An 18,208-nucleotide genomic window follows, 5' to 3' on the forward strand; every position below is an offset into this window, starting at 1 on the left:
AGCTTTACAGAGAATGCATGTCAACATTACAATTTAAAGAATGCAGTTAACAAATAATAATTTAGGCAATTAATTTACAATCACTGTTAGCAGTTTAACTGAAAGTAGAAGCAATGAGCTCCTGGAAAAATGAATTACATATTAACAATAATTAGGATATATAGAAATTTGGGAATGTGCATGATGATCCAGATGATTGCGTCTTCTGAAGTCCTCGCAGGAGTTGGTGCCATCATGCTAAAAGACTTTGTTTTATATATTTTTAATACAGTGAAGTGAGGTCATTTTTTAATTAACAAAGGAAAGTGGCATTGCAATTTGGTCAGCTCTTTTTGTACAACTTTTAAAGTTATTTTGGAGACATCTGACTGACTTTACAATCCATGGGCTGGAAGTTCACTCATCCTAACTATTCTCTACCTCTCACATAATCTCTTTCTGGCAGTTTGTTTCTCTTTTTGACCATTTTAGGGCTAAATTTATCTTTGATAACTCTTTCTGCAATGTTTAAGATACAGACAAGAAAATACTTCAAACGGTGTGGCTTATTTAGAAGAGGCGTGCTGTTACTTTTCTAAGGTCTCAAATGTACAAGTTTTGCTGTATAGTTGTAGCTCAAACAGTAGAGCATAGTGATAGCAACAGGTCAAGGTCATCATTTAAATTCCCAGGGAATGCATTAAATAATAAAATGCATATCTTGAATGCAATATAATTCGCTTTGGATAAAAGCCTCTGCGAAATGCATAAATGTAAATATAAATGTTTTGCCTGGTAGACAATCCCACAGGCCCATAGAAACAACCAGAGTCAAATCTAGGGACCGGAATATCCAAGAGACTTGTGGTGGAATGTTTTGTTTTTGCAACAACCTAGCAACCGCATAAACCACTCGCAACATCCTAGCAGCAAAGATTCTCTCTCTAAAAAAAGTAAAAGTATATAATAGATTTGAAAAGTTTTGAAGAGCAATATCTTTCATTCACAGCACCTATCTTACAAAGAGTGCAATTTTTTTTTTCTTTTGATTTTTTTCAAGATCGCCTTACAAAAGGCACCTAATCTTCTGATATGAGATGCTCCACCCAGTTCCACCAGCGAAAGCCACTTGCAAGTACTGTGGCAATTCAAGAAAATGTATTTTTTATGAATTACACTGTTGGGAAGAGTCTTGTAAATTACATCACTGCAAGGCATAGTGTCTTTGTGATAAATATATATAAATATATATCTAGAAGAGAAAAAAATAAACAGTGTTCAGCAAAAACAAACATCCCCAGTAGCTACGGGTATTGCTGTACTGTATTTGGCAGCAGTGAAAGCTTAGGAACAGCTTGTGAAGGATGCGCTCTGCACTTCCCATCGGCACCACAATCTGGCTGAGTGTGTCCCAGCGGACACCATCCACAGCACCACAACGAAATCGGTTCACACCTATACGCTTACGTGTGCAAACTTCCCTGCTGTGCTTGACCTTAAAAAACAAACGCTCGCACACACACACACACACAACAACAACAAGACGCCTGCAGAGAAATATATCCTCATCAGGCTGTGTTATTTCATCTTAATGAACAGAAAAAGTCCGATATATAGAACTAGTGGATGTCAATCATGAATTTCATAAACAAAAGCTTATGCTTAGCTTAGCTGGATTAAAAGAATGAATCTGCAGCCAATGCTGATCTGAATCATTTGAGTGACAGTGTTATTAAAAGAAAAATGGGTGATTTTTAAATTAGTGGCAAACTTCTTAAAATGGTTTCATGTGTTCAAATATTTGTTATGTGTCCTGGGATAAAAAAAATCTGAGGTTACACTTTATTTCAATAGTCCACTTTTTACTTTCTAGCTATAAGTAACTAAGCAACTACTCTCAGTAGAGTGTTATTAGACTGTTAAGGTTAGTAGAATAAGTTGACTTGCAAAGGTTTTTCTTGTAAAGTTACTTGTAGTCAATAGAATGTCTGTTGGAGGACCATCAAAATAAAATGTTAGCAAATATTAAGCAGATGGTCTACTAAGACTTTACTGACTTGCAAAGTTACTTATAGTCAGTAGAATTGTAAGAGTCGCAAAGCAACTTCTGTTTTAATAACCTCTGCTCCCCTGGACAACCCTAGCGGAGACGGTGCCTGTAGCTTTCCTCAAGTTTCAAAGACGGTACAGGAAAGAGGAGGGTGACCCATCATCAGACATCACCAGCCATGTAGTCTAGAAGCTACTACAAAACTTGCAGTACGCATAATGACACTGACTCCATTTTACCCACAATCAAACTGTCCCAACAATGTGTTATGCATGTCCCTATGCCATATAAGCTTAGTTATACCTCTGCAGTTGTGGTAGTGAAACTCCAAATGCTTATATCCAGGTCTATCACATTTAATGTTTGCAGACCCCGTCTGTTTGGTATTGAAATAATCCTCTTCTCATGTCTTAATTGATGGCGTATAGTATGTTACTAAAAAATGCTATTTTTACTATACTTTGGTGTAAAACTGCGCAAATTCTCCAGACCACCATAGGCATGCAAATAAGGTGTGAAGGGAGAAGAAAGAAACTTTCTCCCAGTCATCTCTGATTGGTCACCTCACCAAAAAATGGTTGTGACTGATAGGGTTTTAAGAGTTCCCTATCTAGAAACATCTTAGCAATCTCTTTGAGACACCATGCTTCCTGACTTTTTCTAGCAACTTACATTCAAGTTAACTGCGTTGGATTCAATGTGGATCATCCAGAAGGACTCAACGAAATCTTCAGCACACACCTAATGAAATCACCTAATGAATTTCTGGACTCAACAACCGTAGTCAATGCAAGTAACCGTTTGGCAGCCTGTAGATGCATTTCTAAGTTTTGCCCCTTGTTAAAGGCAATTCTGATTCTTTGATGAAGGCTGTTAAACCCATTATATCCACACTTGATTGTCTCTGTGTTCATGGCTCACAAATCAAAATCACTTAAATGTTGAATATTGCTACATGCTATTACACTGCTAGTACTGTATACAGTAGGAAAAGTTATTCTTTCTTGGCCAGAAAGATAATTTATTTCCTAGACTTGCAAACTGATTATGATATCTGTTCAGTGGACAAACTGATTAAATGTAATATTAATTCTGCTCCAGTCAATTTTGAAACTAATTCAAATATTATAGTTCTTTGTAATTAATTATACATATTTCCATTTTGAGCTAATTTGCTACAGTTAGTAGAATGTCTAAAGTGGACCATTAAATAAAGTGTTAACAAATCTGAACATGTGTATGTAACAGTTTAGATTTTTGATATTAAAGGTGCCCTAGAACTTTTTTTAAAAAAAGATGTAATATAAGTCTAAGGTGTCCCCTGAATGTGTCTGTGAAGTTTCAGCTCAAAATACCCCATAGATTTTTTTTTTAATTCATTTTTTTAATTGCCTATTTTGGGGCATAATTAGAAATGAGCCGATTCAGGGTGTGTGGCCCTTTAAATCTCGTGATCCACACCCCAAGTGCTCGCGCTTGCCTTAAACAACATAAAAAAAGTTCAAACAGCTAATATAACCCTCAAAATGGATCTTTACAAAGTGTTCGTCATGCAGCATGTCTAATCGCGTAAGTACAGTGTTTATTTTTATGTTTACATTTGATTCTGAATGAGTTTGAGGCTATGCTCCGTGGCTAATGGCTAATGCTACACTGTTGGAGAGATTTATAAAGAATGAAGTTGTGTTTATGAATTATAGACTGCAAGTGTTTAAAAATGAAAATAGCGACAGCTCTTGTCTTCGTGAATACAGTAAGAAACGATGGTAACTTTAACCACATTTAACAGTACATTAGCAACATGCTAACGAAACATTTAGAAAGACAATTTACAAATATCACTAAAAATATCATGTTATCATGAATCATGTCAGTTATTATTGCTCCATCTGCCATTTTTTGCTATTGTCCTTGATTGCTTACCTAGTCTGTTGATTCAGCTCTGCACATCCAGACGTTCTGCCCTTGTCTAATGCCTTTCATAATGTTGGGAACATGGGCTGGCATATGCAAATATTGGGGGCGTACACCCCAACTGTTGCGTCACAGTCAGTGTTATGTTGAGATTCGCCTGTTCTTCAGAGGTCTTTTAAACAAATGAGATTTATATAAGAAGGAGGAAACAATGGAGTTTGAGACTCACTGTATGTCTTTTCCATGTACTGAACTCTTGTTATTTAACTATGCTGAGGTAAATTAAATTTTTGAATCTAGGGCACCTTTAAGTATGTTGTTAATGACATTATTCAGATTTTTGAGTAAAAAAAAATTGGATAAGCTTTGGACTTGTGCACACTGTGCGATTTTATAATAGTCCTTTACGATGGTTGCTTGTCAGACTGTTACAAATATGACCCTCATATCACACTGTGGGATCTCAGCTGTTCTATATGTCAGACTGTACGACAATCAAGACACGTTAAAAACGGACACGCGCATGTAAACTTGTCTGGAGTTTTACATCATCAACCCACACACGTTCGGTGACTATGAGCTGCATTACACGCGGGACTGAAATGGTGGCTAACAAATACATCTCTGGCATTAATTTTGATCACAGCTTGTCTTGAAAAAACAAGACAATTTGACGTTCGTCGTAGAAGAAGTCACACTGGAGGATTGTGCGCCAAATCTTCTGACACTGCCAGAATTTCTTCGGAGGTCAAATTTGATCGCAACGGTCATTAATCGGCTGTCGGTGCACATGTCAAACTAGCGATCAAAGACTACAGATTTTAGCCTAGGATAATAGGAATCTTTTAGTATTTGCAAAATTTGTCTCAGACGACCAAGTCGTGGCCAAAATCGCACAGTGTGAACCAGCCTTTAGTTAGCTAGCAACAAAGTTAGCAATAAACTTTGAAATTTGAATCAGCTGTTTCTGAATTTATCACCAGCTGACCCATTTTGCAGTGCCACCAAATAAAACAAGCAGCAAAATCTTAAAAATAATGAAATTTCTGATCTTCAAACTGTCACACTGCTGCTCTGGCAGATATGTGCACTTCTCATTCCCATCTTAATCAAATAGGAACGCTTTTGGAAAAACACATAAAAAATAATGCAAATAATGACAATAGGGTAACACTTTAGAATAATGGTCCGTCATTAATAAGTAACTATGTAGGAAGTAATGCAGGATTAATGAGTAGTATATTAACACTTCAGCTACTACTATTAACTAGAAACAAGCTTAACTTATCAGTAAGTAATATCAAATTTAGAAGATAGTTCCTTATTAGCTAATCAATAATTACCTAATGAGATTAACATTATTAATAACTATTAACTAACTGACAAATTGTAAAGAACATTAATTGTGTGTCTGAGACGTAATCAGTCATCATTTGTACTCTGAATACAGTAATAAATGCATCACTAATTACTCAAGTGTTACCTAGTCAGTATACAGTAACTACTAGTGATCTGGACCATTATTTTAAAGTGAAAAACATCTTTTGTCTGTCTGTCTGTTTGAGAGGCCAGACTCAACTGAACATAATAACACTGGCCAATGACATGAGTTTAGGAGCGATTTGTCTGACCGATCACAGACTGGGAGAATGATTTAAAGCAGTCCATATATATATATATATATATATACAGTCATATATACAGTACAGTCCAAAAGTTTGGAACCACTAAGATTTTTAATGTTTTTAAAATACGTTTCGTCTGCTCACCAAGGCTACATTTATTTAATTAAAAATAAAGTAAAAAACAGTAATATTGTGAAATATTATTACAATTTAAAATAACTGTTTTCTATTTGAATATATTTCACAAAGTAATTTATTCCTGTGATGCAAAGCTGAATTTTCAGCATCATTACTCCAGTCTTCAGTGTCACATGATCCTTCAGAAATCATTCTAATATGCTGATCTGCTGCTCAAGAAACATTTGAGCAGCTGTACTGTATATATATACACACACACATACACACACACACACACACACACATATATATATATATATATATATATATATATATATATATATATATATATATATATATATATATATTATTAATCTTTCAAATCAATCAAGGAGAAAAAAAAGTTCCCCCAATATATCATCTGTGTACAGTACACTGCCTACAAGAAATGTGGCCTACAATATACTCCAACACTTGGATCAATGTCAAGTCACTGACACGTTCAATTCTTGTTGGAGGGTTGTGTGTTTAGGCTTCGTTAGAAGACAACTAATAGGAACAGATCGCAGAGAGCACACTTCCCCTCCTCTAAGTTTGTTTGAGGCACGAACAGATGTTCCGAACTCAAGAGGCGCTGGGATTGAATCGTAATGAACCAGTCCTGTAGTTCGTCAAACAGCGCTGACAGACACAAAACAAAAAAAGACTTGCTACTCACTGTAACGCAAAATGTCACTGAGCCAATGATCAAAGAAGAGGGAGGCTTTTAAAAGAGCTCAAATGGCCTATCCAAAACTTAAAACTCATTTGAAACACTGAAAATGTGGTGTTTGAACACCAATATGTCACTTCCTCTTATTCGGTACCTTTTGATCTCTGTAACTTGAATGAATATGCATGTGTTGTAATTTAGGATGAATTTCTAGTAGACTATTAGGAAAGATGCTTTGGCCAAGCTCAAGCACTGGAAGGGTTAGTTCACCCAAAAATTAAAATGATTTATTACTCACCCTCATGTCGACCTTAGTTCATCTTCAGAACACAAATTAAGATATTTTTGATGAAATCTGATGGCTCAGTGAGGCCTCTATTGCCAGCAATGTCACTGAACCTCTCAAGATCCAGAAAGGTACTCAGAAAACAAAAACAAAATAATGACTTTTCAACAATATCTAGTGATGGCCGATTTTAAAACATTGCTTCGAATCTTTTGTTTCGAATCAGTGATTCAGATCGCGTATCATACTGCTGAAATCACATGACTTTGAATCAAAAGATTTGTAAAGCTTCATGAAGCAGTGTTTTGAAAGCGCCCATCACTAGATATTGTTGAAAAGTCATTATTTCAATTTTTTTGGCGCACAAAAAGTACTTTATTATATTAAGGTAGAACCACTGTACTCACATGAACTGTTTCAAATATGTTTTTAGTACCTTTCTGGATCTTGAGAAGTTCGGTGACATTGCTGGCAATAGAGGTCTCACTGAGCCATCGGATTTTATCAAAAAATATCTTAATTTGTGTTCTGAAGATGAACGAAGGTCTTATGGTTGTAGAACAACATGAAGGTGAGTAATAAATTACATAATTTTCATTTTTGGGTGAACTAACCCTTTAAATGACAAGAAAATAAACAGAATGAAAATAAAGAGCTAAAGTTAGTTAATTATAAGGGACTGACAGTTAGTTTACAGTGATGTCAACTTGATATTTTAACCATCTTTGGAAATTTGATTATCATTATACTTTAATTTACTCGAATTAATCAAACTGGATGCAAAACATCACAGAACTAGTCTAATACATTGCTAAAAATTACTGATATTTGTACAGTTGTTGTCCCTCCAAAATTATGTCAGTAAGGATTTTTTTAAAAGGATTTAAAAAAGATTAACAGAATGGAAAGTGATATTGAGATCACAGGGAAGCTATAAACAATCCTAAAAAAAGACAATGACAAAAACGGTTTAAACATTTGGTTAAAACAAAGTATTAAAATTGAGCTCAATGTGAAAACAGAAAACTATGATTTCCATCTCTAAAAATTGAGTTCTTCTGTTTTATCCAATATATTGAAACAAGCAGGAATATGATCTGTACAGCATAACTGAAATGACCCATGCATTGGATTTGTTTCCAAAAGAGTCTATTATCATCCTAAATAAATTTCTTTCTAAACAGCCTTTGCTCACCCTAAAAACATCAGAAATCATGTAACTTTGGATTGCAAAATGAAATAAGTGCGTAACATAAGTGTGTCAGTGAATTAGTTGCTGTAGATGGATTGTATCATATGGGAGTTGTGCTGTCTCCGGCATGATCTTCTGCTATTTTTTCTCCCTTCTCCAGGAACATCATAAGAGGCAGTTATCAAGGGAATTTGCAGGTATATTCAGGCAAGTGTTTGCCCTTAAAAAACGAGAAGTCCCACTGAACTGTACTTGAATCTGAGAGCCTGCACCATAAGCCTCATTAAAACACTACACCACAAAGGAATCAACAGTCCTGTGCACTACTGTACAAAAGTGGGGAGTTTGTTCCTTTCTTTCAAAGTGAAATTACAGGACTTGAGCCCAAGGGAGAAAATGCTGCACTTATTGCTAGACTCTTGAAATGAACCAGAAGCAAAAACTAGCAAAAATATAGAACATCCACCAATGGACGTTTAACAGAATTTACCCTATTTACTTTCTTAATGCATGGTCCAGCTTTTTGTGAATGATTCATTAGTTTACTTTATTGCAAATAAAGAAAAAAGAAGAAAAAAAAACAGTGCCCAATAAATATAAAAATATAAAATATAATATAAAAATATCTTTTTTTGTCATAAAATGTGGACACTACCAGGGTTGTGCACCATTCAGAGTTTAATAATAAATGTCCTTTAAATGGGTCTTATTATGCTTTAGTTATTCTATATATATCAGTAAACACTGTTTCTGAACTCCTTGAAATGCCTTGATTGTATGGCACAATATTTCTCATTCAAATAATCCCACCCAAAGCATACGCAAAATAACGGGGATGAGGTCTGGTTGAGTTGTATTAGTGAGTTAAAACTCGTGGTTATAGTTAAGGGGCGTGACTTTCCAAAACATGCTCAAAGCAGTTGACCAATCGCAACACACTGGTCCTGCTGACCAATCAGAGCAGGTTGCACTTTTTGGAAGGAGGGGCTTCATAGAAATTGGAACTAAACAAAGCGTTACTGACAGACTGAGAAGAGAGGTGCTGCAACAATGTCAAATATCTGAAACAGAATAAGTTTTTTGAACATTCAAGCATGAACATTCACCTGAATTTGAACTGAGGCAGAAAACAATTCAAGGTGACACTTTATTTTACAGTGCCGTAGTTACATGTTACTACATGTACTTACTATAGTAATAAAAGTAAATTATGCATAATTACAAGTAACTAACCCTAAACCAAACCCTAACCATAACTGTAACTCTATAGCAAGTACATGTAGTTAATTAATTGTACTCAGTACTTCTTTAAAGGTGCCTTAGAATTGAATTTATCTTGGCATAGTTAAATAACAAGAGTTCAGTACATGGACATGACATACAGTGAGTCTCAAACTCCATTGTTTCCTCCTCCTTATATAAATCTCATTTTGTTTAAAAGACCTCCGAAGAACAGGCGAATCTCAACATAACACCGACTGTTACGTAAGAATCGGGATCATTAATATGTACGCCCCCAATATTTGCATATGCCAGCCCATGATCGAGGCATTAGACAAGGGCAGCGTATTAACGTATGGATCTGTGCACATCAGTCTAGGTAAGCAAGCAAGAACAATAGCGAAAAATGGCAGATGGAGCAATAATAACTGACATGATCGATGATAACATGATATTTTTAGTGATAGTTGTAAATTGTCTTTCTAAATGTTTCGTTAGCATGTTGCTAATGTACTGTTAAATGTGGTTAAAGTTACCATCGTTTCTTACTGTATTCACGGAGACAAGAGCCGTCGTTATTTTCATTATTAAACACTTGCAGTCTGTATAATTCATAAACACAATTTCATTCTTTATAAATCTCTCCAACAGTGTAGCATTAGCCGTTAGCCACGGATCACAGCCTCAGATTCATTCAGAATCAAATGTAAACATCCAAATAAATACAATACTCACATAATTCGACGCATGCATGCAGTATGTATGACGAACACTTTGTAAAGATCCATTTTGAGGGTTATATTAGCTGTGTAAACTTTGTTAATGCAATGATATAGTCGAGAGCTCGGGAGGGGGTGGGGAGCGCGCGATTTAAAGGGGCCGCAACCTGAATTGGCGCATTTCTAATTATGCCCCAAAATAGGCAGTTAAAAAAATTAATTTAAAAAAATCTATGGGGTATTTTGAGCTGAAACTTCACAGACACATTCAGGGGACACCTTAGACTTACATTACATCTTGTAAAAAAACGTTCAATGGCACCTTTAAGTAATTACAATGTAACTACGGCACTGTAAAATAAAGTGTAACCGGATTCAATTTTATTTAAAAAAAAAAAGTAAAATTAAAAGTAAAATTAAAAGAAATTTGAAGAAATGCATTCAACTTAAAAAACAAAACAAAAGAAAGCAAAGTTTATCTACACTTTAAAAAACAAGAAAATACTATTACAGATTTTCTACTTAAACATTTAATGTATTTCAGTGTACTTGCTGTTTCTTTGTAATTGTTTGAGAAATTCACTACATTTCTAAATGAAAATTGTTTGCACACTTTCTATGGAGGGATGGATCATTACCTACATTAATCTGTCATTAGTTGACATCATACATTCATTAAATAAATAGTTTTTTGTGGACCATGGTGATTTCCTAGAATGCAATTCAGTATATTCCTCTTCTTTTCATACTGATTCAAATTCCAATCCAAATTCACACTCTTTGACTGAAAGGGAGCCAATTGTTTAATCTTGAATCTTGCACAACCCTGGAAATGTATTACCACATTTATATGTGCTGACTGAACATTTCATTTCAAAATCATTTGCATTAATCCTATCCTTTGCTGCCATGAAAAGTCCGATTTGCATCCATTCAGATACCAGAGCATCTTTTAAACATGTTTTATACATCAAATAAAGTAAAAAGAGTTGTGAAAAAAGCCAGTGACTATATTTTTAAATAACACCAACTAACAGAGTGATGCAAATACTAGTTGTATTTTGAGTCACTGAGCTCATCATCTCAAAATTCAATAAAAGTGCACTAAATGTCACTGTGATCGTTTTCATTGGAAAGGAGAGATGGCAGAGCAGGAAAGCTATCTATGAGAAATTTCAATCATTGAAACAGGTTATTGCCAAATCCCGCATCTGTTGGTATGCAATTACGTACGTTTCAACTCGGATGCGCTCTGGGACAGGAATCAATAATGACCAATTAAATGTATTCATCAGGGAAAAGGGCGAGGCATTTTACAACCCTGACAATCAGGAATAACAAGTACTGGTTTGCATCATGTCGGACGCACAGAGAAGGAGAACACAAACAAATAATCCTGCATCCTGGAAGTTTATCTCTTCTCTTCCACGAAAGCCAACAATCCTCTTCTTTGTGTGCATGCCAAGCTCTTCATAAATGACATAATCTTCAGCAGCGAGCGTATTGGGTCATTTGCAGCAACAGACATGGAACATCAGCGGCCCGAGCAAGCGGTCTGTACCCAGATTACTGCGGCATGCTGGAAACAAACACTGACTTCACATTCTTTGATATGTCTCAACACATTCACACTCTGATCACAGCAGAGCGTGTGCACAAGCAAGCTGGGTGCTTGACATGGCAGAACCAATTTCTAAGAAGATTACAGATTACTTCAAATGAAATAGGCCTAATTTCTCAAGTGAACAGAACAGATACAAGAGAATATTTCTAGAGGTTGAATGCTTTCATAAAATGACACGCAAATTTGGCAAATTATTCTAATGTCATTCTCATTATGGCCCAAAATAAATGAGGCCAAAGAAGTGACTGTACTTCTTATATTGCAAGTCTGTCCTTGGTGGAATAAACTGATTCCTAAAACAAACTGAGAGCAACTTGTAATTAAACTTTTTTTCCCCTTCTCAAATCGCAGGGAAGTGGGCAGGACATGTCCCATTAAAGTAAAAATGTCTTGACTCGCACACTGGAGAGAAAAATTCATAGATTTGTGCCGCTCAAACACTTCCCCACCATCTGTAACTGACAGCTGTGAAGATGTGCAAATGAAGCCCAGCAGTCTTCCGAGCAGACTGAGAAGATTTGATAAGCTGAATGATTTATCTGGTTTACTGAACTTATCATTTACATATACATATATAAACTGGTGGGGTCTGAGAGGAGGAGTGCAAATGCTACTGTTTTGCATTATATTCTAACTGAATGTGAAATGTGATTGATAACAACAAATTAACAGCATAACAATTCGAGTGAAAAGTTCGGTTACACTTTAGATTAGGGTACAATTCCCACTATTAACTATTAATATGTGCTTTATAAGTACTAATAAGCAGCCAATATCCTAGTAATATGCATGCTAATAAGCAACTAGTTAAAGGGATAGTTCAAATAAAAATGAAAATTATCCCATGATTTACTCAACCTCAAGCCATCCTAGGTGTATATGACTTTCTTCTTTCAGAAGAACACAATCAGAGATAAATTTAAATATATGTGAATGGGTGGCCAAATTTTGGAGACAAAAAAAAAAAAAAATTGCATCATCCATTAAAAAAATGACTCCAGGTTAATGGTTAATAAAGGCCTTGATGCATTTGTGTAAGACGAATATCCTTATTTAAAACTTTATAAAGTTAAACTAACCAGCTTCCCGTGCGACAGTCATTCGCATTCGACGTACGTCCAAAAAGCGTTGACGTACATACGCCATGACATACTATGCTATGTACTGCTATAGAATTCATTTTTAATTAATCAAAATTTGGCCACCCATTCACAACCATTATAAACCTTGGAGGACTAAGGATATTTTAAATATATCTCTGATTGTGTTCATCTGAAAGAAGATAGTCATATACACCTAGGATGGCTTGGGGGTGAGTAAATCATGGGATCATTTTTATTTTTGGGTGAACTATCCCTTTAATAGTGAGAACTGGACCCTAAACTAAAGTGTTACAAAAAGTTCATATAAATAAAAAAAACCGGAATGTCTTAGTATTTGGTTTGTACCACAGAATTGTAATCTGATTTAAACCTGAAACTAGTTATTACTCATTTGAAGTAGTAGCTAGCTACACTACATAAAACTAACAAAAAAACAGTATTGCCTTTTAAATATATAACAGCATACACTGATTTCTGACTAATGATTTCTGAAGGATCATGTGATGCTGACCACTGGAGTAATAACATCACAACATTTATTTCCATCGAGAGGTGCATCATTTTTTTGTAGATCTTGTATTGACAATGCAAGAGGTGAGCACTCTATAAAGTCTCCTCCAGCACATCCCAAAAACTTACACTGAGGTTAAGGTCAGTGCCAATCTATGTGTTAAAAATGATTCTTCATGCTTCCTCCCACTGCCGTTGTCAGAGTGCGATCAGACCTCACTAAGCGAATGCTGAATGCAGTTGGACATAGTGGTGTATTAGAGGTAAAAAATGATATAAATACTGTTTGGTTTCTTGCACAAACCGATCGTTTTGTATCTTAGGACATCAATGTGTCGTCACGAGCCGCAGGGTTTCATTTGGATTTGTCTATGCATATTTTTTGACTCTTATTGATTGTGTTCCCATTGACACCCATTATACGGCTGACAGACGGCAACGGTTGTAGTTAAAAATCATCATTTGTGTTCTACTGAAGAAATAAAGTCACCTACATCTTGGATGCCCTGGGGGTAAGTAGATAAACATCAAATTTTCATTTTTGGGTGAACTATCCCTTTAAGAATTTGCCTATTAAAATCCAAACAGCAACTTTTTTTTGGCCAGGCAGTGAATATTAAAATAGAAAACAGTTATTTTGGATTGTTATTATATTTCACAGTATTACTGTTTTATTGCATTTAAACGCAGCCTTGGTGAGCATAAAAGACTTCTTTCAAAAACATTAAAAAAAATCTTACTGACCTCAAAGTTTTAAAACGTTATTGTATATATAATAAAACACTTTCTGTTTGTTTTCAGTTCTACATCATGTATAATTTATGCAGATGTTTAGTGTTGTTTATGCTTGGGAAATAAATGTCTTAGCCTCTCGTCATCTTTCTCGCCTTAAACAACTTGCTAAACGCATACCATCTCATCTGTGAATCAGTCGCTCTCTCTGAATTTCATATTTCACTCCCATTAGCATTCCCGCTCTCTTACCACATTAGTATGGGACCACTAAAGGAGTGCATTAATACAATCTCAGAAATAAAATGTATGGAACATCCTTGACTTGCATTTTGTGGAGGCAGGCAATCAATAAGAACAGAATTATAGTGCAGTGGAGTGAGAGATTTTAATCTGGGACTAAATATCATACAGTGGATTAGTTTTAGACGCGTTCATACCCCCAGTGTTCTTCATGAAATATGGATAAGGCAGGGAGAGGATTATGAAAAATAAAGGCATTTTCTCAAACCTGCCTCGATAAGACGGAGATCAAAAATGGGAGATAATAGGCGGCTAAAGGATTTCTCCACGCTGTTCCATAGCAGATGAAGTACGGCTCCTCGGACCCCGGTTTGGGTTCTAGATTAATGAGAAGCCCCCCGGTACGATACCTTTCAGCAGTGACAGGGCACTTCCTCAAGAGACTCTGCCTTCCTCTCTCTGGGGCATATCTCATGGTCACTCCTGCTATGATGAGCTAAGAAGCTTTTATAGAAGGGGAAAAAAACAAAAAAATGCAAATGCACAAGCATCATTTACATACAGAAAGATTATAAAGGTGACATTGATACAGCACTGATACGCTGTAATCCTTCCCAAGTCCTTGGACAAGCTGTTTCCTGTGTGCTTGTTTCAAGGAGGCATTTCAACCTTCTTGGCTAAAGACTGTGAAAAGACGAGGATGTAATTAGGGCCTCTTTTTCCCTGTGTGATCTAACAATACAGATATAATGGGAAATCTGTGTTAGTTCCTTGCAGCTTGTGGACTGTAACTGCTTCATAGTATTACATGAAAGAGGATGATGTGTATTAATATTTATGAAGAGGCAAACACAATCCTTTTTTGGAATGTATACGACTTTTCAGCCCTTGTCACCTACACACATGTCTTGCCCCGGGTGAAACAAATGACCTTTTGCCTGGTGTATGTGATTTGTTTTTGTGCAAAGGCTTGTGTGTGAACGTGCATGTAAAGTTATATAAGCTAGTTTAAAACTACAACTTGCCATGCCACAAGCTACTCATATCAGTAAGTCAAACTATATAGTCAAGCCACCTTTTAAAAGTAGTTAGCTACGGTACTAAAAAAAAGTAAATGATCAACTTCTTAATAAAAAAAATAGCAATATATTTAATATTGACAAAAACATTGCCCATGTAATTAGGTTCAAATGTAATTAGATAACTGTTTTTTTTTTCTGAATGAAAATGGTATCATCATTACAGTTGAACAAATAAATTTACATTAAATACAGCTACACAAAAAATAAAATGATTTATATACCTGACCACAAAACTACTACTCGTAGTTAGGGCTATGCACAAATAGTTGAATATTCGATCTGTAATTAATATTCGAAAAATAAAAATACTATTCAAATTTTACTATGTTGCTTTGCTGGCTGTAAATGCAGTGAATCCATGATAAATCCTAAACACTAAAACTCGCAGTTATAACTAAATGCACCGGGTGGCTCTGTGGAGCGTGATTAACCATTTTATTTTATTTGTTCGTCACATAATGTTGTTGTCTGTTTCGCAAAGTTTGGAATTACTTAGATGAAAATTATCTTATAAAATGGAATTACTTTTGATCAAATGAATTAATGAAACCGAGTTATCATAATATCACCACCATATTGAGAAAGCACATAAAATCCAAACACCCGTCGAATGAAGAAAGACAGCTGTCCATCACTGCATTCACGACAGGTAAGCGCAGCTCTACCCCGTGTGAGCCAAGAAGATAACTTATCTGATAGCAAAATGATTTTGAGACATATGCTTCCTTTAAGTTTCGTCGAGGGAGACATAATATTTACGAAGAGAAAACACAAAGTGCTGCTGTAGAAACTTAGCCTAACATACCATTAAAGGTGCTAAAGAGGATGTTTTGTTTTACATTTTTACAATATTATTTGAAACTGATAAAAGACAATTTATTAGGTGCACTGAAAGGAATAAAATTAATATACATCATCTGTGCACGAGGTAGGGCCTTAAAAACATCAGCCAATCGTTTACGCGATCATCGCGTAAACGATTGGCCCTCAGGCTTGTCAATCACTGCCATTTCGTTCCTTGTGAAAGACGTGCGCGGATTGGCCCTCTGGCTTGTCAATCACTGCCATGACGTTCCTTGTGCGAGACGTGCGTGGCTGCGCTCTCCAGTAACTTTCCACACTCTACAGGCGCTGCATGCAATGTTTTTGTCAGGAGACAGGAGTAACAACTGCAGATTATGAGTTACCTGCGGTGAGTCCGACATAATGAATCCACTAACACGACACAGCGAATGCCGGTGGTAAACACTCGTGTTCCAATACTCATGCACGAGTTTTGGGAGGCGTTCCCTCGAAATGAGCTGTGAAGGAGGGGGTTTGTTCTTACGCATGCGCTCATTTCAAAAACTCACTAACAGTCTTTGGTTTCTCAGTCGACGAAAAGATCCTCTTTAGCACCTTTAAGTATTATCGTTATCTTTGTGTTTCTGCAACATCTGTCAGCTTAGATCTTTTCTCACCCGAGCATGTGGATATCATTGTTTTTCTCAACATGAACTTGAAACAATATGAAAAGGATAACCATATACTGACTCGAGTGTATTATGTAGGCCTACGTTTTGTACGATAACTGGCACTGGCTTTATTAGCGTTTTTCCCGTTCGTGCTGCTTGAGCTTAAATGCTCTTGATCTTTAAATGTTTTTGTTTGCACATATTGTTTAATGCTTTGAACTAAAATAAAAGCTTAAGATATCACGTAAGCTTGTTGAGTATATTGCCTAATAGTAAGCTTGTTCAGAAATGGTTACAAAATCTTGATGAATTAAAAAAAAAAAAAATGTCTTTCTCGTTTAACGTTATTTAAATAAAGAAATATTCGAATATTCCTTTTTTACAAGCCCAAATATTTGAATACAATATTTTGGAAAAATGCCCATCCCTACTCACAGTAATGGTTAATCTACAGTCAAGCCACCCTTTAGAAGTAGTTAGCCATGATAGATAGACAGACAGACAGACAGACAGACAGACAGAGAGACAGATTAGATAGATAGATAGATAGATAGATAGATAGACAGACAGACAGACAGACAGACAGACAGACAGACCACCCCGGTGAGGAAAGACGTCGCCTGGACAAGCATCCCACGTCATCCACAACACTCACACTCACACTCACCTATGGCTCACTACACACCTGTAAACCTGCGGTCACCAACTTCACGTCCACCTGCTGGCCATCAAGCCCCCATCTGAAAAAAGAAACCAAAAAACCCCCAGACCCACACCAAGAGAAATCCCTGGAACCGAGAGCACAGAGCTACGCTGAAGCTGTAGCCCGACCTCCTGCTCCACCCACCGCCGCCACACCTGCCAGATCAGAAAGATGCTGCACACACTGTGTGACCAGCTCCTGAGCAGATAAGACCATCATTCACAAACACAGTGCTTTATTGACAAAAAAAAATAAAATAAAAAATACACTAATATAAATTGTTTGCCATTTTCAAATGTACACCATACTGTTGCATGTTATTTTCTGTCTGTCTTACCAAATAGGTTTATATTTAATAATAATAATGCGTTGATTTCATAAGTTGTTGAAATATTCAGGGTCTTCATTCTTCAACATTTGGTTCTAAAAGCACAGACCCTGAATTTCTGAAAAATAACAAAGATGGAGATAGTATCATTCTCACTGAAACCTGGTGTAGAAATGATGTGCTTACCTACTGTCCCTCAGTCTACTATGAAGTAATTGTGCCCTCAGTGAAAATAAGTACAGTCCATCGTGGACAAGACTCAGGAGGAATTTTGGTGTAGTACAGGGAGAATCTGGCCAAACACATTTCTGTTAATACAGTTGGAAATTTCATTGCTGGTTAAAACTAAACAACCAAATTGACATTTCAACTCAGACACATATCTCTGTGCCATCTACATTCCCCCAGCAGAATCCCCTTACTATGAGGAGGAATATCTGAACAACCTCCACACAGAAATCAGCCATTTCCAGGCCCAGGGAAATGTGCTGCTGTGTGGAGACTTCAATGTAAGAACAGGATCTGAATCTGATAACATAGATCCAAAGGGCAATGAATATGTCTTTGGCCAAACCCCCCCAAAAAAAACAGTAGAGAGTTAGTGCAGCTCTGCC

Source organism: Megalobrama amblycephala, linkage group LG23 (genome assembly GCF_018812025.1).
Source record: "Megalobrama amblycephala isolate DHTTF-2021 linkage group LG23, ASM1881202v1, whole genome shotgun sequence".
NCBI lineage: Eukaryota > Metazoa > Chordata > Actinopteri > Cypriniformes > Xenocyprididae > Megalobrama > Megalobrama amblycephala.